Source organism: Panthera tigris, chromosome D1 (genome assembly GCF_018350195.1).
Source record: "Panthera tigris isolate Pti1 chromosome D1, P.tigris_Pti1_mat1.1, whole genome shotgun sequence".
Taxonomy (NCBI): domain Eukaryota; kingdom Metazoa; phylum Chordata; class Mammalia; order Carnivora; family Felidae; genus Panthera; species Panthera tigris.
In genome coordinates, this window is record NC_056669.1 from 19,326,422 (window position 1) to 19,351,723 (window position 25,302).

Genomic DNA, 25,302 nt, shown 5'->3' on the forward strand with positions numbered 1-25,302 from the left:
TTAATTCCACAACAGCAATAATGAGGTAGGTGATATTTTACCCATTGTCCAAATAAAGATGTGGAGCCCAGACAAGTGACATGTCTAAGGTCACACAGTCAGGAAGTGTAGAGCAAGGGTCTAGGCCAGAATCAAGGGTCTTACTCCAACGCTTACCCTATGTTGCTAACCTCTGATCATGTTCAACCTACAATTCAAAGTGGGAAATCTAGTTGAAAGAGAACAAATGATACTTAAGAATATTTCCTTCATCATCTACAATGGTGCCTCTTGCAAGTTGATGGATCTCAGACTTACATAACAATTTTATGAGAGCTGTGCATGCTCTCCCTAGAAAGAGGCATATATGTTCACGGTTTTTGTGTGTGTGTGCGCTTTGGGGGGATTTCCAGACTCCTCAGAACTAAGGCTAAAAACCTGTGCCCTGACAGTTGCAGGACCCGATAGGGATGGAGTGGGTAGAAATATCTCCTGGGCTGCGCAAATTCTATAGTGTAAGCAATTCTTTACAAGCACAAAATATGCCCCCAACAGAGGCTCGTTCTGGTAAACGGAGACCCCAAATGATAAAGATGTTCACAAAGAACACAGGTGACAACTTGACTCTTACCGGACCTGTGAGTTGGAATGAGTCAGCAGCAGCATCTAAGGGAGTAGAATGTTGCTAGAATGAATGTCAACCCTGCAGCTGGGCTGTACCCCTTGGTCATGACCTTGAGGCTCAAGGAATTGGCTCAGACAGTTCTGAACTGAGTAGCCATGTCAGACAGCCCACAGCCCGGCAGGACGCCTCTCTCTAACTCTGCCATCCTGACACTGCCATCTGCAGCAACTGAGCTGAGATTTCTCAAGACCAAATTTATCACGCCCGAGATTCCAATTCTTACATAAGAATCACCTGTCGCTCAGGCAGAAGTTTCAGCACCTGGCTGAGCCAAGGGTAATCAGGATTTAAAAGGAAGGGGCCTGAATAAACATCAACCAGATTTCCTCTCTGTGGGGCCGAGTTTTAAATAATCGTCGTGCCCTTGTGTGCCCCTCATAAGAGACGGTCATTTTTCGACTTCCAGTCCGCATCACCACTGTCAGGGGAAGGGTGCTCTAAGAGCCACAGGCAATCTGTCTTCTTGGAGGTTCTGTTCAAGCTATGACCTCGGTTCGCTTCAGCTTCTGTCTGTCCTCATGAGTTTCAGCTCGCTCTCTTCATCGGCTAAATTAACCATGAAACAAAGCCTTGACTCACATTACCGAAGCCTGAGAGGTACAAGCCCAGCATTATGCATCACTATATCAAAGGCTGTGAGGGCCTAGGAAGAAGTGCAAGGAAGACACCTTGTATTTACATAGTACTTGGGTCATCTAGAAGCTTCCTTTAGCCTGGGACCTTAGAGTGGAGGTTCAAGTGTGTTGTCTGAGGGCAAAGAAAATGCCATTGGAAAGTGATGTATGGAAGCAGGGTTGTTTAAGAAGTAGTGGGATTGGGATGGAAGGGCTTACGTAACAACGGATAGGACGGTGAGACACAGGGCAGGCGGGGTATCCTCAAGTAAAAAAACAAACACAAAAACAAACGAACAAACACGCCAAGAAAATCACCTATAGCTCTATTTGGGGAGATCTGCAAAAACTAAATTCGGGTTAAGAAATATCTGGGAGGGTTTGAATCTGTGACCTTGGGCAAATTGTTCCTTCTTCTGGGTTTCCATTTGTAAAATGTAGGAGCAGAATGAAGCCTTCCTCCTGCACTAGCATGCCATGATGGGAGGTAGAAGAAAAGGCCTTTGAAGCCAACATAATTACTCCTCTGTCCAGGGAAATCTAAACAACAATAACTCCACCAGCCTTCAGCTCTGCTTTTGAATGAGTTCTTTGCTTCCGTCTGAGAGGTATAGTAGTCCATTCCTTGGGGAAAAGTTGAATGTGGGATAGCGGACCATGCCCTTTTCACTCTGGTTTCATTACGTTATTTTGAATTATTACCAATACATAGAACACGGAGTACGAGGTATTAAGATTTTACTAAGCGTCCGCCACGTACCCAAGGCTGCCCGCAGTTGGTCCAGGATAAAGAAAAGCCACGTGTCATGTTCAGGGGCTTCAAGTATCTTAACGTTTTCTCAGACGTTCACATGTGCCACTTTAAGTCCAGCAGAAAACAAGCTGTTATATTTGCAAAGTCTAATTTTGAAAATAAATACGGCCTCTCGGTATTAATACTAGCAACTGAGGTGGACTGGACTTACTTGTTTCCTCCTATTACTAATACATACTATTTATGTATTATTTATCTTGTTTTTGCCTGCCTGTAAGAAGCCTCACTTTAGCATTTCTAGATCTTGCACTGGCTTGAATTCTGGGTGGATATCTCTAGCTAAAACGCAAATGAAAGTCCATCAAAACTTTCGCCTTTTCGAGCAAATGCATACTTTTACAGTTTGAAGTTCTACTCAAGTGCAATCTATAAATTATGAAAGAAAACGAAATGAGTCATTTTGGGGGAAACTGCGCTAAGTCCCCTGTATGCACGTTGGATAATGTTTTTTCACATCTGTTGCACACGGATGGTGCCTCAGGTGAATTCCCAGCAACGGAGTATTACCCTTTGGTATGTGCTTATTTTGCAGATGCCAAGTAGATGGTCAGTTATGTCATTTTCCCCAGGTTATTGTGTCTTCCTTGGAAGTTTTCCGAGACAAATCAGTAATCAATTTATCGCAAATGATAATGTTTGCGTAAATACGCCGCGGGTGCAAAACAGAACTTCTCAGGGTCTGTTTCAAATGAGGTCTCTCCAATGCAAATTATTTTTGTCGTGGTCTGAAAGTACTTGTCCTAAACTGTTCCGTGTGAATCAGCTTGTGTGTGCCTTCACTTACATGTGTTTAAACACACAAGAATGATGTAAAGCATGGTATATCTGGGGCACCTGGGTGGCTCAGTTGGTTATGGCCCCTACTCTTCATTTCAGCTCAGGTCATGATCTCACCGTTTATGAGATCGAGTGCTGCCTTGGGCTCTACGCCGACCACAAGGAGCCTGCTTGGGATTCTTTCTCTTCCACTCCCTCCGCCCCTCCCCCGCCCATGTGTGCACATGCTCTCTTTCTCTTCCTCTCAAAAGAAATAAATAAACATTGAAAAATACAGCATGGTATCCGTTAATGGAATTTTCCAGTCACACTATATATTTCTAAGTAGCTTATAAAATGATGCACAAAGAATTAAAGTGGGATAGTCTTATTTGAGAGGTGATATACTGTATGATTACCACGTTTTTCTTTCCAAGGCACTATTTTGGGACCTCAGCTGTTCAGAATTGAGTTGATTATACTCTTCAGTTCATGAAATGTCAAAGCACCTTTATATCCATTGTTCCGGATACGGCAAATGATTAGGGTGTGAACCGTCCCAGTTTTCCCAGGACTGAAGAGGTTCTCAGGACATGGCACTTGCCATGGGAAAGCCCCCGCAAATGGGGTACCAGTTGGTCATTCTGTGGGTGTTATAATTCCCATTTGTAATGGGGGACACTGAGGCATATAGCAGCAAAGTGCTTTGCTCAGTTTACCCAGCAAACATCCTACTCTCTACATCCCACTCTCACCTAGAATGGTAAGAAAACCAAGGTCATCTTTTGCCTATTTTTGTGTGCTCCCATTCCAAAAGTCCTAGGCTGCGGTACTGTGGGAACTACTGTACCAGACCCTTTGTGGATTTCCTACATTATTCAGGAGGAAAAACATTGCCATTTGTGTTTTAAAGAGTACAATGACAAAGAGACAGACGTTCTAAATATCACAGCTCTTAAGAGCAGAGCAAATCCCAGTGTAAGTTCTGTCTGCCCCTTAAACCTTCTCTTATGACCACCATCTAGGGCACCTAGGTGACTCAGTTGGTCGAGTGCCCTACTTCTGATTTTGGCTTGGGTCACGATCCCAGGGTTGTGAGATCAAGCCCTGCGTCGGGCTCTGCGCAAGAGTGTGAAGCCTGCTTGAGATTCTCCCTCTCTCCCTCTGCCCCTCTCCCAAGTCACGTGCTCTCTCTCTCTCTCAAATATAAAAATAAAAAATATAAATAAATTAAAAAAAAAAAAGACCACCCACGATCTCCAGTCCCGACTGGGCCGTAGGTGTAATTTCATGAAACAAATCAACTGAAATGAACCCTAAGAAAAAACGACCAGGTGGCCAACTTTGGAACCATAACGTGACACTAGCTAACACTTCCCGAGGGCTTACTGTGCGCTAGGCACTGTGCTTACCGTCTTACATAGATTCGGGCAATTCAGCCCCACAATCATTCCACGCCGTAGTAACCAATGTCCCCATTTGACAGATAAGAAAAATGAGTCTCAGAAAGGTTATGTGACTCATCCGATGTCACACGGCTGATACAAGTTGGAAGCTGGATTTAACTCCAGGCAGTCTGACCCCCAGAACCCGTGCTTTCAGCCATCCACTATATCACTTTTAATAAAAGAGCTAAGCAGCCCAGTTGCCAATGTCCAATCACTCAGACAGCTCTTGGCTAGGGTAGACCTAAGACTAGCCAGGCCACTCATTCCGCAGATGCAACGGACGTGTCCATCCACCTGTTTAGGTCAAAAGGTATGAGGCTTTCTGATCACAGGTATTGAGGGATCTGAAGGAAGAGATTTTAATCTGTTGATTAATTCCAGAGGGAGAGAAATTGCCCTGCCAAGCTGCTGTTATTCCTTCAGTACCTCTATTTCTCGCTCTGAAAAACGTAAACAACACGTCCTGGGCTTCTTTGAGAAATGAACTGGGTAAAATAACGGGAAAGCACTATGCAAACTGTAAAGTGCCTTCTACAATGATCCCATATGTTAAGAAGCTTCCAAAATAGCAATTTCTTCCAATGCCCTTGCAAAGCAAATGAGACACAGCTGCTAGAATGCTCCGCAAAGAGACAGGAATCCAGCTCTTTAAAACATTCAAGGGGGAGAACACACAGCGTAAAATTACCCCAAAGATGAATTTTACAAGAACCACGGAAGTGTCATCAAGTTTTTCCGTGGTTAATTCTAAAAGAGTGCCAGCGTCGCAAAGATCGAACCAGGCAGTTCTTCCACAGAAACCTGGGGAAATACGTGGCTCTAATGACACTTGCACAATAGTTAGAAATATAAATTATACTCACATGAGCAGAGGTAAGGAAGCCAAGTCTACTGGCTCTTCTCAATCTTTTCCAAGGCAAGTCTGTTGGGGGAAAAAAAGGAGGACTTGTTCTAAAACTAAACAAAAGGATGACTTACAAAAAGAAAGAAAGAAAGAAAGAAAGAAAGAAAGAAAGAAAGAAAGAAAGAGGAAAGAAAAGAAAAAAGAAAAGCAAAAAGAAAAGAAAAGAGAAGAAAAGAAAAGAAAAAAGAAACAAGGACACTAATACAGGATGAGGTGTTCACGGAATGCCACGGAGCATACAGGGTGATACCACACTTGCCAAGGGGCAGCAACGGTTGAGTTTGTTGAAAGAACTCTAACAAAATGAGCAGTCCCTGTAATTTCAGAACGAGACTGCACCACTAAAAGAAGTGTTCGACGACGAATCGGGGCGGGGGGGGGGGTGGTGGCTGCGATTTGGTGGAAGCTGTTCGGGGGTGGAGGGCTCAGGGATGAGTCACAGAGTCCTGAGATGAAGCAGACGCATGCTGGAAGAAGCCGGGTGGGGTCTCCGCCCGCTTCCTCTTTCTCTTCTGCTCTCCCTCGAGGGATTTCAGGCCTTCTGCCATCAGCCAAAAGGAGCAAGCGAGCTGGCCCTTGAGCATGAGAAACTGCCAGCAAGGTTCACTTGCGGGGCAACGCACAGAAGGTGTAGGCTGCATAATCGAGTCCCGAGATGGGGACGGGGTGGAGGGAGGACTTCCGAGGGACCCTGTGCTGTCGCAAGAACGATGAGCACAGAAGCCTCTCTCCCGGTGGAAGAGCCCTAGGTTGTCAGAGAGGCAGGCTAAGCAGATTTTTTAATTCTTTGGAGAAAAACAAAGTCACATTCCCTCTTAGTAAGTTCTAGCTTTCTCAACCCCGTTAGCCATTAAGCTCTGTGTTTCAATTAACATCAGCTTCTCCTGTTCTCAACAGGTCTTTGTAGACGCGGAGGAACCTTTTTTTTTTCCCCTCCCCTTGAAAAGTCCAAGTCCTTCATAGGGTTTTGCATAGCTATTCTCATATGAAACTCCTGATGGAAAGTCAGGCTGTTCTCCTGTCCCTTCCTGAATGAGTACTGCCCATCCCCCACCTAAGTTATAGACAGAAAACAACAACAACAACAACAACAACAACAAAAATCCATTTTGATGCCCTGGCATCGTTTTTCTTATTTTAGGTGGCCAACTACATGGATGGACTGGAGAGTTCGCATTGTCACATCCTCGGAAAGAAAAACAAAAAACATTTTTTCAAGGGTTAAGAACTGGGGAGGTGACATGTCTACAGTAACTTTTTTTTCTCAAAATGCTTGTATTGATTTCTTTTTTGTTCTGGAATACACTCAGGTGTAAAATATCGTGTTGTACATATTCATCATTTAATGAATTTACTGGATTTACGTAATATTCATGGACGAAATATTATATTTGGAAGCTCTTCTGCCAGCCAAACTGTTCCCCTTCATTCATAAACAGCGCTTCTCCGTGTTGAAACAACTGATTACCATGAACAAAGACAGTGTTACATCTTTAGAATGTTCCAAAAAGCTGTTAAAACTAAGCGACTACCATTTGGTTTTCCTCTTAAAAAGAAAAAAAAAAAAAAAAGAAAGAAAGTTATTGTTATTGATTTTCCTTTGTTCTGAATAAAATAATCTTTTTTTATTTAAGTTTGTTTATCTTGAGAGAGAGAGAGAGCACGCGCACAAGCAGGGGAGGGGCAGAGAGAGAGGGAGAGAGAAGAATCCCAAGTAGCCTCCGCCCTGCAAAGCAGAGCCCGATGCAGGGCTCTAACTCAAGAACCTGGAGATCACGACCTGAGCCAAAATCAAGAGTCGGGTGCTGCTTAACTGTCTGAGCCACCCAGATGCCCCCTGAATAGAAAAATCTTAAAAATTAGGTTGGATTTTCTTTTTTTCCTGTTGCTGGTTTTTTTTTTTTTTCATTTTGCCATTCCTGTAGGAAGGGGGGTGGGGGGATGGTCTTTTTTTTTTTTTTTTTTTATCAACCAAAACAATGCCAGTTTGAAACACAGCCAGGTTCTAAAGAAACGGTACTATGGTTTTCAGGAATGGGAAGAGCTTTTTCTCTCAAGGGACAAAAGGTGAGATTCTCCTATTGTCTCCAATCTGTGTCAATACCAAAGTGTAAGCCATTTCTACATACACGTTTGGAAGCATAAAGTGAACCCCGTGTTGGACGGCAAAGTACGCGGAGTCTTTGATTCTGAGCCAGCCAGCCACGCGCACTTGAATTTGAGTTGGATTTAGATGAGCAAGTCAATAGTAAAAATAGTAGAAAGAAGAGTGGGACTTAGGAGTCAAATCACACCGTGATCTTCAGGAGGATTTTGCTCTCTCGTGGGCAGCTTATTAGATGGAGTGAGTATTTTAATTTACTTAGCGATTTGCAGACAGCTTGCCCATTGTAGCACTTCATCATGTCTCCCCAATTCAATTTCCTCATCTACGCAATGAAGTTAATACAACTTACTGTGCAGGTCTATCATAAAGACTAAATAAAATGTATAGATCAGATGCTGACCGTAGTGCCTCGAACGTAATGCTGAGTGATTGTTTCTTGTGACGACCCTTCTATGATTCTACTGTTAAACGCTCGTCCTCAATAAAGTACTGTGGGGCTCTAGTAACCTTTCGCCACCCTTCCCCTCTGCCGAAAAATGCACAGCTAAGAACAGTCCCCTAATTTTGACAATTTTATTGTACCTTTCTTAAGGAACCTCATCACCTTATACCTACCACATAATTGATTGGACTTCCCATGAGCCATGTGCTGTAATAAGCACTTTACATGGGCAATCCCATTTCACTTTCCCTACAATCCGACGACGTCAATACCATGGTCATTCTTCTTTGGTTCAAACACACTTGGTTCACCGATGTGAAGAACCCCAATAAGTATTTTTTAAACGTGCTTTATTATCATTACAAAATATTTACGCACTGCCTTCTGAATTGAGTTTTGTACATTTCGTTCAACCAAAGCGCTGAGATACAATTTCAATCCTCCAGAAAGTGACTTTTTGTTTTACCCTGGAAAGGAAACGTAATGTAAAGGACCTACTACCTCTTTTGTTTAAAATCCTGTACGTGCTGGGACACCTGAGTGGCTCAGTCGGTTAAGTGTCTGACTTCAGCTCTGGTCATGATCTCCAGGTTCGTGGGTTTAAGCCCCACGTCGGGCTCTGTGCTGACAGCTCAGAGCCTGGAGCCTGTTTCAGATTCTGTGTCTCCCTCTCTCTGACCCTCCCCCGTTCATGCTCTGTCTCTCTCTGTCTCAAAAATAAATAAACGTTAAAAAATAATAATAAAAAAATAAAAAATAAATAAATAAACTTTAAAAACAAACGACTTAAAAAGAAATAACTGTAGAAGAATTCCCAAGGAAATTACTCCACCCACACTTACCGTGCAAAAAATGTTATAGGCATTCATCCACACTGAACTGGCAAATAAAAATTTTCTATACAAATACTCCTGATTTTGAATAAATTTGAAGGTTAATAGAGCAATAAAGAATGCCTGCTTAATACTGAGACACTTACCAGGAGAAGAAGGGGCCCCCGTTGAAAAGACATTACATCTCTATTTTAAAACCTCACTCAATTCGGTTCATTTAGGAAAACTCCTAAAATGAAACATTTTATTGCGTACTTTTTATATTGTGTTTGGCTTTGTATTATTTTTTGAATAAATATTGGTAGAGGCATAGATTCGGGTCTTATTTTCTTTTGAATAATTTTTGATATTTTATGAGATAATGTTAGCTCTTACTCCTTGGAGAAAAGTGAACCACTCAAAATGGATTTTGCACAGGGTCTCAACACTCCATCTACCTTTCCCATCAGCATCAGTACCCTAAACATGCCTGTTCCCGTGGATGAAAAGATCTGATTTCTCGGAAGCTAAATCTTCTGCTTGGATGCTCGATGTTATCACCATTTGACGAGCCAACAAAACGGCTTAAGGAATTCTTTCTATCTGTCCTGAAACATTAATCTGTCCTCTTTTGGATCATTTCCATCAGCGCACAACCATATTGCTGTGTTTTCCAACTCCAAACGCAGACCCCACCACCAAACCCTTAGCTCGACTTCACTTTCCCCACCTGTTTCCACTCCAGGGCTCTGCTTCCTTTTGTAGGAACTTCAAGAGCTGGCTTTGCTCACTATTTCCAATTCTTCTTCGACCACTCTCTCTTAAGCTACTAAAACCAGGCTTTAACCATCACCACGGCACCCACTATGTTCTCGCCAAGGTCACTGGTGATCTCTACTTGTGAAATTCGACGGTCAAGTTTCAGCCTTCACCTTCCTGACCACTCATCGGCATTTGACACTATCCTTCACGTTCTTCTACTTGATACACTTCCTTCTCTTAGGTTTTGGGACATCACGCGCCCTACAAATTTTGATGGCCGCCCCTTCTCCATCTCTCCTGTGGTTCCTTTTTTTTTTTTTTTCCTTTTTTATCTCCTCATGTTGGAGATTCCCAGGGTTGAGTCCTTGCCTTTACTACTGTATCTATACTCAATCACTGTTAATCTCATCGAGCCTCACAGCTTTCAGAACCGACACGTTGACAACTCCATCGGTAGTCCAGACCTACTCACCGTATCCTCATAAGCCCCACATGATCGACAACCACTGTGACACTCCCGAGCACGTGTCTCATAGTCACGGCAAACTCACTCTGTCCCCAGCCCGAATCCCAATATCCTTGACAGGGCCCCTCTTCTTGTAACCTTTTACATCTCATTCAATGGCGATTTCATCTTTCGAGTCTCTCTGGCCAAAACCTGACTCCTTTTGCTCTAATATTCCACATCCAATCGGTCATGAAACCCTGCTGAACTTTACTTTACTTTTTCAAATATAAATGCGGAATTGAACTACTCACCAACCAGCCCATGGCCCAAAGCCACATCATCTCTGCTTGGGTTACTGGCGCGGTCTCATAACCAGCCTCTTAGCGTCTATCCTGGCCTCACTCAGTCTACCCTAACTACAACACTCAGACAGATCCTTCTTTGAAATCAACACCTTGCGGTGACTCCCATTTGACTCAGATCAAAGCTGACGTCTTTTGCGGTGACCTATAGAGCCCTACTTGTACGGTCTTGACTTTGCTTGTGACCTCTCAGGTCTACCACTGCCTTCCTTTCACACGTTTTGCTTCAGTCCCACTGGCCTCTTCGGTGTTCCATAAGCGTGTTAGGCATGCTCCTACCTTTTGGCCTTGTTCCCTCTGCTTCTGACACTCTTCCCCAAGTATATGCTTATTGTCTTACCCGCTCCAGCTTTTGGCTCAAATGGCACCCTTGTTTAAAATTGCAAGCGTGCATACAACTCTCCCCTGATAGCTCCCAAAGTTCTCAACCTCATTACCCTGCGTTCATTTCCTCTTTTCCATAGGAACCACTACCAGGAATACCGATCGATCGACTAATACATCATGTTTACCCTCTGTCTGTCTCTGCTCCCATGCAGGCTCTATAAAGGCAGGAACTGGTGCAGACCTTGGTCATGCCTCTTCCCAGCCATTTAGAATCGTGTTGGAATATAGTCAGTCAGTGGGTGTTAAACTGAATGGAACGAAATTGAACGAAATAGGCTTCCAGGGAGAGAACCTGAATGGATAACATTGTGCCAATAAGTACTCAACTTAAAATAGCTTGATAGAGGATTATTGTCTAGAATCTAATTAGATCATAAGCAAGAGGAGAGGACCCTGGGATACATGGTCCATCTGTTGAGAGAGCGTATGGAGCCAAAAATGACAATATGGGAGGAAATAGAGACATATCTTCCCTCGTTTGCTAGTAAATACTCAGGCGTTATATTTTCAGATGACCAAGAAGTTTGGAATAGACCACAATAATCTGTTCTACAGAGTCATGAATGAGCTGAAATTTTAACTTAAAAAAACAAAAACAAACAAACAAACAAAAAACAGGGGCGCCCAGGTGGCTCAGTTGAGCGTCTGACTCTATTTTGGCTCAGGTCATGATCTCACCGTTTGTGGGATCGAGCTCCACATCAGGCTCTGTGCTGACAGTGTGGAGCCTGCTTGGGATTCTCTCTCTTTCTCTCTCTCTCTCTCTCTCTCTCTCGGCCCCTCCCCTGCTGGTGCTTTCTCTTTCTCTGTCGCAAAATGAATAATAATAATAAAAAAAACCACACACAATTCTGGCTTCCTTTTTCTAGTATTTATCATAGTTCTATACGGACACTCTGACCCATCCATGTCTGCTTGTGGTTTGTGCCACTGACGGTTATCTAAGTCCCCTTTCACTAAAGCAGTCTCAGAAAAGAGCAGCGGTGCATGGGATATTTACTTTTACCAGTCTTGGCCATCTGATGTTCGCACAGCGTTCGCAGCGTGTGGCCCCTGGACCTTCGGTATTAGCCCCACCTGGGAACTTGTTAGAATTGCCGATTTTAAAGCCCAAGCCACGCCAGATCTACTCATCAGAAACTTTGAGGGGAGTATCCAGGCACTTGCGATTCACTAAGTCATCCAGGTGATGGTCATGCCTACTCAAGCTGGAGAATCACTGAAGAAACAAAATGCGAGAAGTCAGCAGAATCGTTCGTGTACAAGTTTCCAACAGCTTTCCTAGGAAGACAGCATCAGAATACAGATCTCCTCCATTGATAAACGCAGTAAGTTCCTAGGGTCATCCAACACCCAACAATGAGTCAGTGGACTTTTCTTGCACTACCCTTGATGAAATACTCTTTCTGGGCACTCTGCCTCAGATTACTGAGAAGGCAGTGGGCTGCTCACATATTCCAGAAACTTGATTTAACGGATTTCACAACGCTCTCAGCTGCTGGATTCCCGGCTCTTCCTGTTAGGATTTAAGGACCCAAGCAAACCATTTCTGAACATATCTTCGAGCTGACAATTCCATTTCAACAATAAAGATAATCCAAATGGAATGTGAATTGGGGGGGGGGGGGAACCAGCTATAGAGGATTGTAGGAATTTGCCCCAAAATGACATATCCATTAAAAATACTGATCCCCAAGTAAGTCATCAAGATTCCCTTTGCTCTGATTAAATCAGTCACACAAGGACCGTCAGTTTGCAAGTTATTTGTTTAAAGGATAAAACTCCACCTGGTCTGTGAAGGTGAACAGAAATATTGTGTAAGGCTCAATTTGGCTCTCATTGGTCATTCAAAAGTGGACAGAAATCTCATTTTATAGAGGATGTAACAAGTTCAGTGACCTATCTAAGGGCACACTGTAATGGACAAAGTCTAGACTGAGTCTCAGATATCTTGGATTTTCTTATACCTGTCAATTCAATATAAGAGCTATGTATGAAGTACCTGCTCTGTGCCAGGACGTGGATTAGGAGATGGGGATATAAAAATTTCTGACACAGGGGCGCCTGGGTGGCTCAGTTGGCTAAGCGTCCGACTTCAGTTCAGGTCACGATCTCACAGTTCATGAGTCCGAGCCCCGCATCGGGCTCTGTGCTCACAGCTCAGAGCCTGGAGCCTGCTTCTGAGTCTGTGTCTCCCTCTCTATCTGCCCCTCTCCCCCTCGTGCTCTGTCTCTGTCTCTCTCTCAAAACTAAATAAATATTTTTTAAAAAATTTCTGACACAGACCCTGCCTTTGCAGAGCTGGATGCAAACTACCCCGTCTCCCTGATCATATAATACCCACCTTTGTTCTAGAAAAGCAAATGAAATAAACGGTAAAGACACTGATTTCAGCACAAAAGAATCTACAGAAGCAGCGGATTTCATCATGACCTTGCACTGACCACACAACACTCAATCCAGGCACTGTGAGACATCTCGGTGACGAAGAGTTTAAACGTGCCTGGTCATGTCTTGTTCATATTTCATACCCGGAACAAAGCGTGAAAAAAAAAAAACTGATAAGCTTGCGGAAAGGCAGTGAAAACTGGAGCTCACGGTCAGAGAAGACTAAAAGCCATCTCTGAGCAAATCACATTTTACAATTAAAAAAATAACGCGACGTTCAGACGTTCCAGACAAAGACATGTTAGAACTGGTAGGTACTCTTTCCATTATTCTCGTCATTATCTGAGTATATGGTTAAGTTTGGAGGGGGTGGGGGGAAGGCCTATATTTTTTCAAAACACTAGCACCTGTGCTTTGATAAATAAATGTTCAGGTTAAGTCAATAAATTTACATGATTTGGAGACCGAAGCTCAGACCTCCACTTCGACACTTACTGTGTTTGCAACTACAGGTAAGATTTAAGAATGGGGAGGGGCACCTGGGTGGCTCAGTCGGTTAAGCGGCCGACTTCGGCTCAGGTCATGATCTCACGGTCCGTGGGTTTGAGCCCCGCGTCGGGCTCTGTGCTGAAAGCTCAGAGCCTGGAGCCTGTTTCAGATTCTGTGTCTCCCTCTCTCTGACCCTCCCCCATTCATGCTCTGTCTCTCTCTGTCTCAAAAATAAATAAATGTCAAAAAAAAAAATTTAAAGAATGGGGAAAAAAAAAAAAAGATTTGAGGATGGGGTTGGAGGTGGAGAAAATAAGAGAACCCAAGACAGGATTCTTTGAGAAAGCTAAAGCTTTTTATAAGGTATAAGAAGCTATATAAACATGAGGCCATATTTATCCATTCAGTCGACACTTTATTAAAGCACCTATAATGAATTCTGAGTGGCATTAGGTCCTGGGGATGCCCAAGTGAATATGCCAAAGTGTTGGTGTTTTTTATTCTATTATTAGAATATCTGGGGAACACCTTCAGAATAGTAACCTCAAATGACCTGATGTATGGAAAAATTGGACGTAAGGGAGCTTTTGAAATGAGTTTGCTTGATTAGAAAAATAAAAAGACTAAGGGGTAAGCTTTCATAACTTTTTAAAAAGTTTACAATGTCATTTTAAGATGAACTTAGGTCAGCCAGTATGAAAGCAAGAAAAGAAGAAATCGCCTCAAGTTCTAGCAGGAGACAACACGGTTTGGGGAAAGGATTAGGAAGAAGGAACTTCTTCTAAAACAGTAGAGCTGGCGATTGAATTCCTCTGCTGTTCTACTCCAAATATTTTGAAAGTGATTAGCTAATTCTCTCTCAGTGGCTTCAAAGAAAGGACTCAATGTGGGGTGCTAGCATAGTCATTTTTGAAGTTCCACTTCTAGAATCCTGTGAATGGTAACTAGGTGGATTAAAAGTCTGTTTTCTTCTTTATCCCTTATTTGGCTGATGTGTCTTGGTCCAGATTTGGAAATTCATAGACATTGCTATGAAATGTATCACAGAGCATGACTCACGATGAAAAGGACAAGTGTGTAAATTGCCTTACCAGTGAAAAATCCTCTGCCTGTCCTCCCCTTCTTTTCTGGAACAAAAAATTCAGTTGTTGTTTTTTTGTTGTTTTTTTTTTCTCTGATTCACATCCTGAGGAAATCAAGTCACAAGATGGCTGTGTTCAATACAAAAAATATCTCCAACCCACTACACTTTGAGAATGTAAGCTCCTTTTTAATCCAGATGTTCATGATCTTTCCAAGGAAGCCTCTTCTTCAGAAGAATTTGGTGCACTTAACGATAGCTAAAAGAGTCGGAATGTCATTCATACCCGGAAGTTACATATTAAGTTCCCTGAGGCTGTAACAGGTCCGCAGAATGTGTTCGCCAATGGCAACCCACCCGTACTGGGTACGCTAGGCACTTTTGTAAAGTGATGGTTGGCATTCGTTAAATTCTTAGTAGGTAGGAGTTATCAATCTAGATTTTACATGCGTTACTTCATTGAATCGGTTGAATTCAAACTACTCGGTGAGATAAATACTGTTATAGACCCCAATTCACAGATGAGGGAAATGAGGCTCAAAGAGGTTAATTCACTTGCTCAAGATGATGAAGCAAATCAGACACAGAGATGAGATTCAAGCCCAGAGCTGGAGGACACCAGACCTTAAATTGCTGACTACTATCCTCATCTGATCTTTTAAAAAAAATATGATACCCGGGCCCCTGGGCGGCTCAGTCAGTTGAGTGTCCGACTCTTGATTTCGGCTCAGGTCATGATCTCATGGTCTGTGAGTTCGAGCCCTGGGTCAGACTCCACACTGACAGTGCAGCGCCTGCTTGGGATTCTCTCTCCCTCTCTCTCTCTGCCCCTCCCCCACACTCGCTCTCACTCTCTCAAAATAAATAAACCTTAAAAAATTAAAACAAAATAATATCTCTATTATGTACAAGAAAATGGAATCTCAGCGAAGATAGATAACTTGATCAGGAACACACCGATTACTCATGCTTCTTTGGCCTGAGATTCGAACTCAGGTCAGCTGGACTCCAACATTCACGTTCTAGACACGTAGGTATTAATCCCAAAAGACGAGAAGATAGCCTCACTCACATTCACCCCATGTAAAGTATTCTTAAATTAATTCAAATAAATAAATGTCAACTCGGTACACAGCACTGCACGTGAGATAGAATATACTGTCCCCTGAGCCCAAGAATCTTTAAATTCTTATTGGCAGATGACTGGAATGAGGTCAGTTGCAAAGCACTGCGTCATCATAGGTAAAATGACACCCTATGAATGGAATAAATGGAAAGCAGTGATAAGAGAAGAAAGTTGATGTAGAAAAGCTTCCGAGAGGAGGAATAGAATAAAACTTATGTTGCATGGCCTTGACCCCACTGTCTAGTATCTTCCTGACTCTTTTGGGGGTGGGGGGGGTGGGGAAGATGCTTTGGAGGCCCTATGGAAAGAAAACACAGTCTTAGCACTTTTTAGAAACAGTCTATTAAAGATACAGCTCATAATCACAGAGCAATGGAAAGGCTGGAGAAGAAGAAAGGAATTTTCTGTGATTATGACTAAAACTACTGGCTATTACTCTGTCTCTTGGCGTGTAGGTTTCCATCGGGTTCCATCAAATACAAACTATAATAGATATAAAATCACACCCAGACTCATTCTTTGTAAAGAAAAGAAAAAGGGCAGAGGGGAGGGAGAAGAAGCGTCAACTGCAACATTTTCAAGAGATTTTTCATGAGCTCTCTCCAGTCTAATGGAAAAGAAGAAAAACTTTTTTTCTGAACTAATGTTGGAAATGGAGTTTTACTGGATGAATGGATGGACTAGAAGATTGACTGCTTATTTCAACCCCCTTCCTGCAAACCTCTAATTTAATAAAGAATGGGATATTTAAAAGAACCTTTGGGGTGACAAACATGTATTCTCTATTTACATGGTTGTATCTAAGCTGCGTTCAATTTTTCTTCAATCTAACGCATAGACTTCAGTCTTTAATAGGAGTATTTACCGAAACTTCTCTAAGAACATTCTCCGAACTGTACTGGGGAGGTACTCGAGATGTTAATGGGCATTACTAAGTAAAACAATCTGATAGTCAAATAGCTCTGGGAAAGCAGAGCTCAAATTCTGCAGCCTTAGAAATGTTAATGTGCATTTTGAATCTCCAGTAGGGACATATTCAGAATTTCTCAACTTGTTTGTTTGACCTAAGTCTACCTTGTTATTTTATGGAACTTGTGTGTTAATATATCACAGACCTAGTGTTCCAAGAGAGGAGCCGTGTTCTCCTTCCTCAAATAAGTTTTGGAAAGACGGCCATCACAAGAATTAGGTCCAGGTAGATTGAACCATGGGTGGAGAGAGAGGACGCGCCACCAAAGACTGGCCATGTCTTTGACCCCATGCCTGGGGGTGACGAGCCTCCACTTCCAGGTTCTGTGGGCTTATCACTGAATGAGAATGAGTGACAAATCTCCAAAGCCTTATTCCGTGCTTCTTGGGGCCACCCTCCCAGCAACATCATAAAGCATTAGTCATTCTCTCCCATAATGATCAGCTCAGAGTTAGCATTGGTGGTAAATGTGGGAGACAAGGCAGGGGTCTCTCTCCACACAATAGCCAAAAGCTCTGGAAAACTGAAGGAGCACACGGAGTAAAGATGGTTACCAGTCTGCCTGAACATATGTTGTCAACTAAATTTTAGTATTTCATCCGTAATCTTTGAGATACAGCTCTTTATTTTTATTTAACTTATTTTTACTTTCTTTAGAGAGACTGCACGTGAGTGGGGGAGAGGGGCCGAGGGACAGAAAGAGAATCTCAAGCAGGCTCCACACTCTGTGTGGCGGATCCCACGACCCTGGGATTGCGACGCCAGCCGAAATCAGGAGTTGGACGCTCAACCCGCTGAGCCGCCCAGGTGCCCCAAGTGCAACTCTTTTAAAATGCCGTCATTATTTACGCCCATTTATTTATTTTTTTAATGTTTTATCTTATTATTTATTTTGAGAGAAAGAGAGAGCACCAGGGAAGGGGAAAAAGAGAGAGAGAATCCCAAGTAGGCTCCACACTGTCAGTGCAGAGCTCAAGGCAAGTGAGATCATGACCGGAGCTGAAGTCAAGAATCAGTCGCTTAATTGACTGAGCCCATCCAGGCACCCCTATTTATGACCATTTAAAGAGGAGGAAATGGTGGTACTGAAGGGGAAGTTTTACCTCGTAGAGTTCTATAGCTAGAGGGAAATCCTCGGGCAAACCTTCTGTCTACAAAAATGCAGTTCACTTAGTCGACAGAACACCTGATAATCACAACATCTAAGTGACTTAATTCCTAACCCATCACATGTCTGGCTGAGTCAAACCGTGTCCCCTGAAGCAGTGTTTCTCTGCTTTATCCTCAGAGTCAGCTACGTATAAAAAGCCACAGTCAGCTGGTTAATACGTTATGCATTTGGCAATGGCATTAACCAAAATCTTTAGCCAGAAAGTAAAATTAATACAACTCTTAACATGAATATAGTATCTTTTCATGTACCTGTATTTATTTATTTATTTTTCTTTTACATTCATTTATTATTGAGAGACAGAGAGACACAGAGCGTGAGCAGGGGAGGGGTAGAGAGAGGCAGAATTCGAAGCGGGCTCCAGGCTCAGAGCTGTCAGCACAGAGCCCGACGTGGGGCTCGAACTCACGAACCGCGAGATCATGACCTGAGCCGAAGTCAGTCGCTTAACCAACTGAGCCACCCGGGCATCCCTCATGTAACTGTATTTACACACCTTTTCATATCTTCCAAATAGTCTTGTCAATTAAGAGCTCTCTGTTTTAAAGATAGTCAGGTTTAAAGAATAACTTCAGTTTGTATAGCGCTTTACAGTTTATACTTTTATTTATGTGTCTTATTTTGTCCTCAGTATAACGATGAGCACGTTCATTTTATGACAGAGAAATCAGCGATTGAGAAATTATCGCCGAGCTAATTCCTGGCAGAGCGAGATTGAAACTCAGACTCTGATTTCAGATTTAGCACTAACTCCCCGTGAAGTCGATCAATACCCACATTTTTTTAAGGATTTTATTTGTAAGCCCATAGTAATTTCAATCTTTGCTTACTCCTAGCGTATGGTACTATAAAATTAGTACTTCACTGGAAACTTATTTTCCGATTATTTCACGTATCCTTGCCTTTGTTTCTAATGTCTACTTATTTATTTTGAGAGATAGGGAGAGAAAGAGGGAGCAGAGGAGGGGCAGAGAGAAAGAAGGAGAGAGAGGATCCCAAGCAGGCTCCGCACTCAATGCAGAGCCTGATGAGGGGCTCGATCCCATGACTGTGAGATCATAACCCGAGCTGAAATCCAGAGTCGGATGCTTACCCGACTGAGCCACCCAGGCGCCCCCCACGTATCCGTCTTATCTATGCCATTCAGACATAAGCTCTTGGTTATGTTCCGCTTTCAGACATCCCCGGAGCCTCTCATAGGCTGTTCCTACCCCAAAGAACACGCCCCCTACCCCCACACCTTACACAACCAAGCCCAATCCTCCTATTCAACACAGTATAGGCCAGGGGCGGCCCTTTCCTACCATTTGGAAATTTTCTCTGGCCTTCTCAACCCCCATGCTTGTTAGGGAAGAGACTGTCCTGTATGTTATGGGCTCCTACAGCACCACCACTGATGTCCATGGAGAACTCATCCCATGCGTCGCACGGCAAGTGTATATGTTTCCCACTTGACCTTGACCATCTTGGGCTACTTCTCTTCGAATCCCCAGAGCCTAGTACGCAGTAGGCTGTCAATAAGTAATAAATAACTGATCTAATAAATAGATAAAGTACCACAAAACCAATTAGTGCCTTTGAGGAGTTTCCAATCTCCCGGGGGAGGAAAGCCTGTCAACCGACCATGACGAGCAACACGAGGAGCTCTATTTCCCGGTATGGATGGGTCCCACGTGCTCTGGGAGCACAGACAGGAAGGAATTGTGCTGCCCAGGCAACCAGCCCTCAGAGGCAGTGGGGTTGATCAGGGCCTTCAAGAAGAGTAGAAGGTCAGCAGCCGATGAGCGTGGAGCGAGAGGAGGACGGTGACTGGGTGGCAAATGGGAGGCGACAGCAGGCTTTAGCGGGGCTCTGTTTCATTGGCTATACAGCAACCTCTTCTCTGGGCGAGCTGCCCTCTCTCTCATGGCGCTGAGAGCAGCCACCAGTCATGGTGTCTTGTTTTCCTGGCCCAGGGAACTTCTCAGAAGTCTTATGAATTTCCTCATCCTCCTGGAGAAAGCGGATCGGAGAGAATGAAATTGGCCCGGAGCGAGAGGCGGAGGACAAAGTCGGAGGAAGTGTGTCGTGCAAGGGCTTGAGTCCCTGATTCTGGTAATTTCCAGAGTCTGGTGCAGCCCTGCCCTTCTGGAGTGTGGTTTTGTACCTCAACTAAGTCAAGAACACTTGAACACACAAGAATCCTGATCAACACCAAGACCTTGAAAAAATCTCGCACCACAAGCTCAGAGATAGGTACCAAGTGGCTCCTCTCTATTTTCTTCCTCAGGTGGACCCTTTCCATCCCCTAGTTCCATCTAAGAATAGGCTTAAGCCCCTTTTCCAAAGCCACCCACCCTACTTAAAACCGAGTCTACACTAGAACCCGAACTCTCTTCCCAGAAGTGTTCTTTTTGCCACAGACCACTCCCTTGCCATTTGCTGGCTAATTGGCCTTAAGAGTAGAGGTGATCTTGGGATTCCCATGTGGCAAAAAATAAAATAAACAAATAAAAATGGACAGGGGCGCCTGGGTGGCTCAGTTGGTTAAGCGTCCAACTTCGGCTCAGGTCATGATCTCGCGGTGTGTGAGTCCGAGCCCCGCATCAGGCTCTGTGCTGACAGCTTGCTCAGAGCCTGGAGCCTGCTCCGGATTCTGTCTCCCTCTCTCTCTGCCCCAGCCCTGCTCACACGCTGTCTCTGTCTCTCTCGAAAATAAATAAACATTAAAAAAATGGACAAAGCATTTGTGATATGGACATAAAGTGATGACATTATTGATTTTTAATTCATTCGACAAATAGCCCCTGATGTGCACCTGCCTCCGCGAGGGGTTGGTAGTTTGAAACAAACAAGGCGTGCTCCTTGACCTCAAGGAGTTCACCAAGGAGACTGAGAAACAGTATGGCTCACCCAGAGCTCACGTGTCCTCAAGTTGGCCATCTGCGAGAATAAGGACTTACTTCTTTCACAATTGCTGATAAGTCCTTTTTGAACCAGTTATGAGCCGAGCAAACATGCCAGCTCATAATTTCATAGCTGCATTTAAATTCATTTTTAATCAAAAATAGTGTCATTCAGCGGGGCCAATTAGATATGGCATTTGGTTTTTTGGAAATGCAAAACATCCTGCAAAGACAATGATTTTCCCCTACTAAATACATGCAAAACAATATGCTATAGGCTCTGAGGTCTGCTGTAAAATAGAAGGTTCAAAGATGTTTTGCCCAAGGCTAGGCAGCACCACAACCCTGAAGGAAACTATTTTCAGGATGGGTAAACTTTTACATATTGTTAAAATGATGAGTTCTAGAGTTTATATTAAATTTCTAGACAGGCACATATGTGCCCAGAGGCAGGTGCCAGGATCACCTTAAGTCACCTTGAGTCCCTTCCAGCTCTGTGATTCTGCAATTGCTTATACTGGATTTCTCCAAGTCTGTGATGGGCTGAAGAGCTATTCCTGTCCTAGTTCTTTTCCTTATATAGGTCAAATCCCATTCCAACGAGAACCATAACAATAACCACCTCGTGGCCTGGTTATTTTAGACAACCTGATAAAATGAGAATCAAGTATGACCTCCAAGCCAGAGCTGGTTGCTACAGCATTTGACCTGAATATTATTTAAGCAAGGAGGAAGCCAGCCTACTAAGTTTTTATCTTCATGGCACTGGGCCACTGCGAAACAGTCAGACTGAAGGTACGGAAAAACTGCCAGTGAGCCCAAACCACAGCACTCGGGAGTCCTGAATCAGTGACTCCATTTGCCTGATAGACACTGGAAACTCAGAACGTCCGGGGACTGGATTCTGTGAGTCTCGGTGTGAGTGCGGTATCCCTCTGTCAACTCCCGCCAAAGAAGGCCCAGGCAACTTGCACATCCTAATTCAGGTCTATAAATAAGCCCTCTTGTCATACTGAGTACCCCCCTCCCCCAAACCTAAGGCTCCTTTCTCCATTCTTTCCCCGTAGGGCTGGATTCATGCTTCTTTTTGCCTATGTTGCCCTTCTTTCTTGGAACGAAGTGCCAGTTTCTTGTCTCTGACACGTTCCTCGGTAAGAACGTGAACTCCCCGAGGGTGGAAATTTGCTTGTTTGGTTCCCAGGGGGATTGAATATTGGGATCTCCTTTCTAGAAGGTAAGCTCTACAAAACCATGACATCTCACATCTAGAACAGCGCTGAGCATGTAGTAAATGCTCGATAATTATTTGTTAAGTGAATGCTCTGTGCCTAACACAATTAAGAGTTCCATAAATGCTCGTTGCTTGAACAATCGAGAGAGTGAATAAAAACGTTTCCCTTATAACAGTGAACACTGAAAAATTATGATTTAACATCATACCTCAAATTCTGCCTGGACTCCAGAGCTTTCCAAACTGAAGAAGCTGTGAGTCACTGGGCTGGGAGGGGAGGGGTGTTTGTTTGTGGAGAACTTGTTTCCCGACCTCGATGAATCACATGTATAATCACCCCAACTGCATCCTGTCTGGGGAAGTAACCAAAACCCCTATTTCTGGCCCCGATGGCTTTTTGGTTTTATGAGTAAATGCCACTGGCATGCCATTAAATAAGTGCCCTCAGGAAGCCCTCAGCCAGTGCTGTAACCTACGATAGTCAGGTTACGGAGGAACAGTCTCGTGAGGAGAGCACAGGATGAAGGTAATAACCTATCTCGCCTGGTCCATTAACTCTAGGAGCTAAATGATGACTTGGCCTCCAGGATCTTTTCAAACACCTGTCCCATCTCTTCCCAAATCACAGGTATGACCATGTAATTCTCCCGCGGAAAAACATGCAAGGATTCTCATCATCCACCCAGTAAAGATCGCACGTCTTTTATTTTTCTTTGAGAGAGAGAGAGAGAGGGAGAGAGAGTGCGAGTGGGGAAAAGGGGCAGAGGGAGAGAGAGAATCTTAGCCAAGCTCCCCGTTCAGCACAAAACCTGACGTGGGGCTCGATCGCACGAACTGTGAGATGGTGACCTGAGCCAAAATCAAGAGTCAGACGCTCAACCAACTGTGCCACCCGGGTGCCCCAAGAACAAACTCCTTAACCTACAATTCGAGGCCCCCGAGAATCCGACCCTGACCTGCTTCCCCGCCCCAATCCTCCTCTATACCTGTAGAGGTTCACGTACAAGTCCTACACTTGGCTTGAGGACTTGGTTCTCTCTGCTTGCTCCTAGGATGCCCACTCACTTCCGTTTCCAAACGTCTAAAACCTACACACTCCCAGGTCTCCCAAGATGCGACTTCTTCCACAATTTCTTCAGCGACTGTCTAATCAGGAAAAATGACTTCTCCTTTGAGCGTGCTCAGACTTCATTTATGTTTCCATTCCGTTGCTTCTTTCTAATTTGTATTATAGACACAAAGGTACATGTTCATGGCTCTAATAAATCACTTATCAGAATATCTGAATCTTAGTCCACGTGATACTGCTTAACTCCCAGCAGTGCCTACCCCAGTGGACACCCACATAAAGGTAGGCTGCTTGAGTGGAAAAATGGGAAGTTCGATTGTTTAAATCCTTATCTTCAGCTCGGAATCTTCAGGGAAGATTTGACAAAAGAGTGTCTTACTCTCCTCTCTCTTGTTCTATTCTGTACTCCCATTCCAAGAAAACCTAAGATTAAGAAAACCTTGAGTCTCTGCAAACAACTCATTTTATATCAAAGGCAAAGTCTTCCTTCCAGGCTTCCTCTCTCCTAATATCCAGCACCTCATGGCCCACCTCGCTGGTAGATGAAACGAGCTCCTGGGGGGGAGGCGGGGGGAGTGTAATTTTGATAATAAACCGAGTAAAAGCAGAACATAATTAAGAGGGGATTTGCCATTTCAAAAAGCAAACTTTTAAAAAGATAGCATATTCCCCAAACAAAGACGGTTCTGTTCCTGGCTGTTTCAGAATATCCATGCCACAGTGCCAATTTCAGGGCGGGTACATTCCTTCAGTATGGATAAGTGAGAGTTGAGGCAATAAAGCTTAGCTTTGTTTGACTGCGAACCATTTTTTTTTTTTCTCCTTTCTGGTTATTAGTGTTCCTCTGCTTAGGAGAATAGGACCGTAGAAGCAGAACGAGTGCAAAATCACCCAGGCCAAGGTCAGATAAAGAGGGAACGGAATGTCAAGACTATTGCTTCCCCTACTGTTCTTTGGCCATGACCACATCTGGGTGGATGAAAGAGACAGGCAGCCGTGACCACAGCCTGACAGCCGTCTCGGTCACTGCTTCTCTAACAGCGGCCCTCGGGGCAGCGTCCCTTCCCTCTTAGGAGGCCAAGGTCTACCTACACCAGTTAGTGGCCACGGGGCCACGGGGCCACGGACAAATCTGCACCTTCTCCATCAGTTAAATGAGAATAACATCTCTTGCAAAATAACACGGTCAGACTTTATCAACCGTAAAGTGCAGCTCCAATATTAGTTGGTGCAGGAAATTCAAAGATAACTTTTTTTTTTTTCATTACCCTCCAACTGGGGTTGGCCAACTTTTTCTGTCAAGGGCCAAAGAGTCAGAATTTCAGGTCTCTGTTGGGGCTCCTAGAATGCCTCGGTAGGAGGCAAGCAGCCACTGACAATACGTAAGTGGGAGCTGTGCTTTGTTCTGATAAAACTTTATTCACAGAAACAGGTGGCAGACTGGATTTGGCCCATGGGCCGTATTTGCAAATCCCTGCCTCACACACATCTTGGGAGAGAATGAAACTCCAGAGGCAGACACAGGGGCATATCTAAAACCTTTCCAGAATGATATAATCAGTTTTTATGGGCAACTGTCCTGAGACTTTCAGACGTCTCTCTTAAGATACTTTTTGAAACCAGAATTTTCGTTTTGTACATTATCATCACCATCAACCTCATTTTGTGCCCTTATCTAGAAGTATTACTGAGAGGGGCATAAAAGGTCCCCAGTTTTCTACATCTACCACTTGACCACACTCTCTTCTGGGAAAGACAGCTCTGATTATTGTTACAGAAAATATCAATCACACTTGTGGTGAAAGGTCACTACATTTTTTTTAACAAATTGGTCCTTTGAGCAAGATGAATTTTAATGGATTGGTTTATTAACCTAAAGGTTGAACCAGACTGAGAGTAACTGAATGATTTGTTCATAATTAGTATTATTTATAATTATTTTACTTGGGAAAAAAATATCACCTTAAATGTCAGGATGTTTTTTTAATTGCCTCAGATGAGATTCACAATAATTGACTTTGCAAATGTATTTTAAAAAAACTCATTTAAAAATATCTGAAGCTGCCGTGAGTCTGTCTGGAAGAAGAGGATATTGATATTCATTCCTGGGAACGGGGCAGAAATTGATCCATGACTTTTTTTTTTTTTTAACCACGTGAATCGTGTATTGTGGTCACTTCTGGACTCTAAAATAGCTGAGATGCTGATACAGTTCATTCCTCCTCCCTATGAAGTCTGCTCTCTAAGTGAGTGTCTTGTGTGAATGTCACTGCATGTTTTTTGCTCAAACGTGTATTGCATGTATTTTGTTTTTTAAATTTTTTTTTTAACATTTATTTATTTTCGAGACAGAGAGAGACAGAGCATGAATG

The 25,302-nt window shown here is 43.5% G+C and overlaps 1 long non-coding RNA gene across 1 annotated transcript in view; it reads right to left on the reverse strand.

Annotated features, from left to right (window-relative positions):
- Positions 1-25,302, reverse strand: part of LOC122231528 — a 45,963-nt gene that overhangs the window by 18,022 nt on the left and 2,639 nt on the right. Inside the window, exon 3 of the long non-coding RNA XR_006208765.1 lies at positions 5,160-5,218. This is a non-coding gene — a long non-coding RNA (uncharacterized LOC122231528). The remainder of the gene's footprint in view (positions 1-5,159; positions 5,219-25,302) is intronic.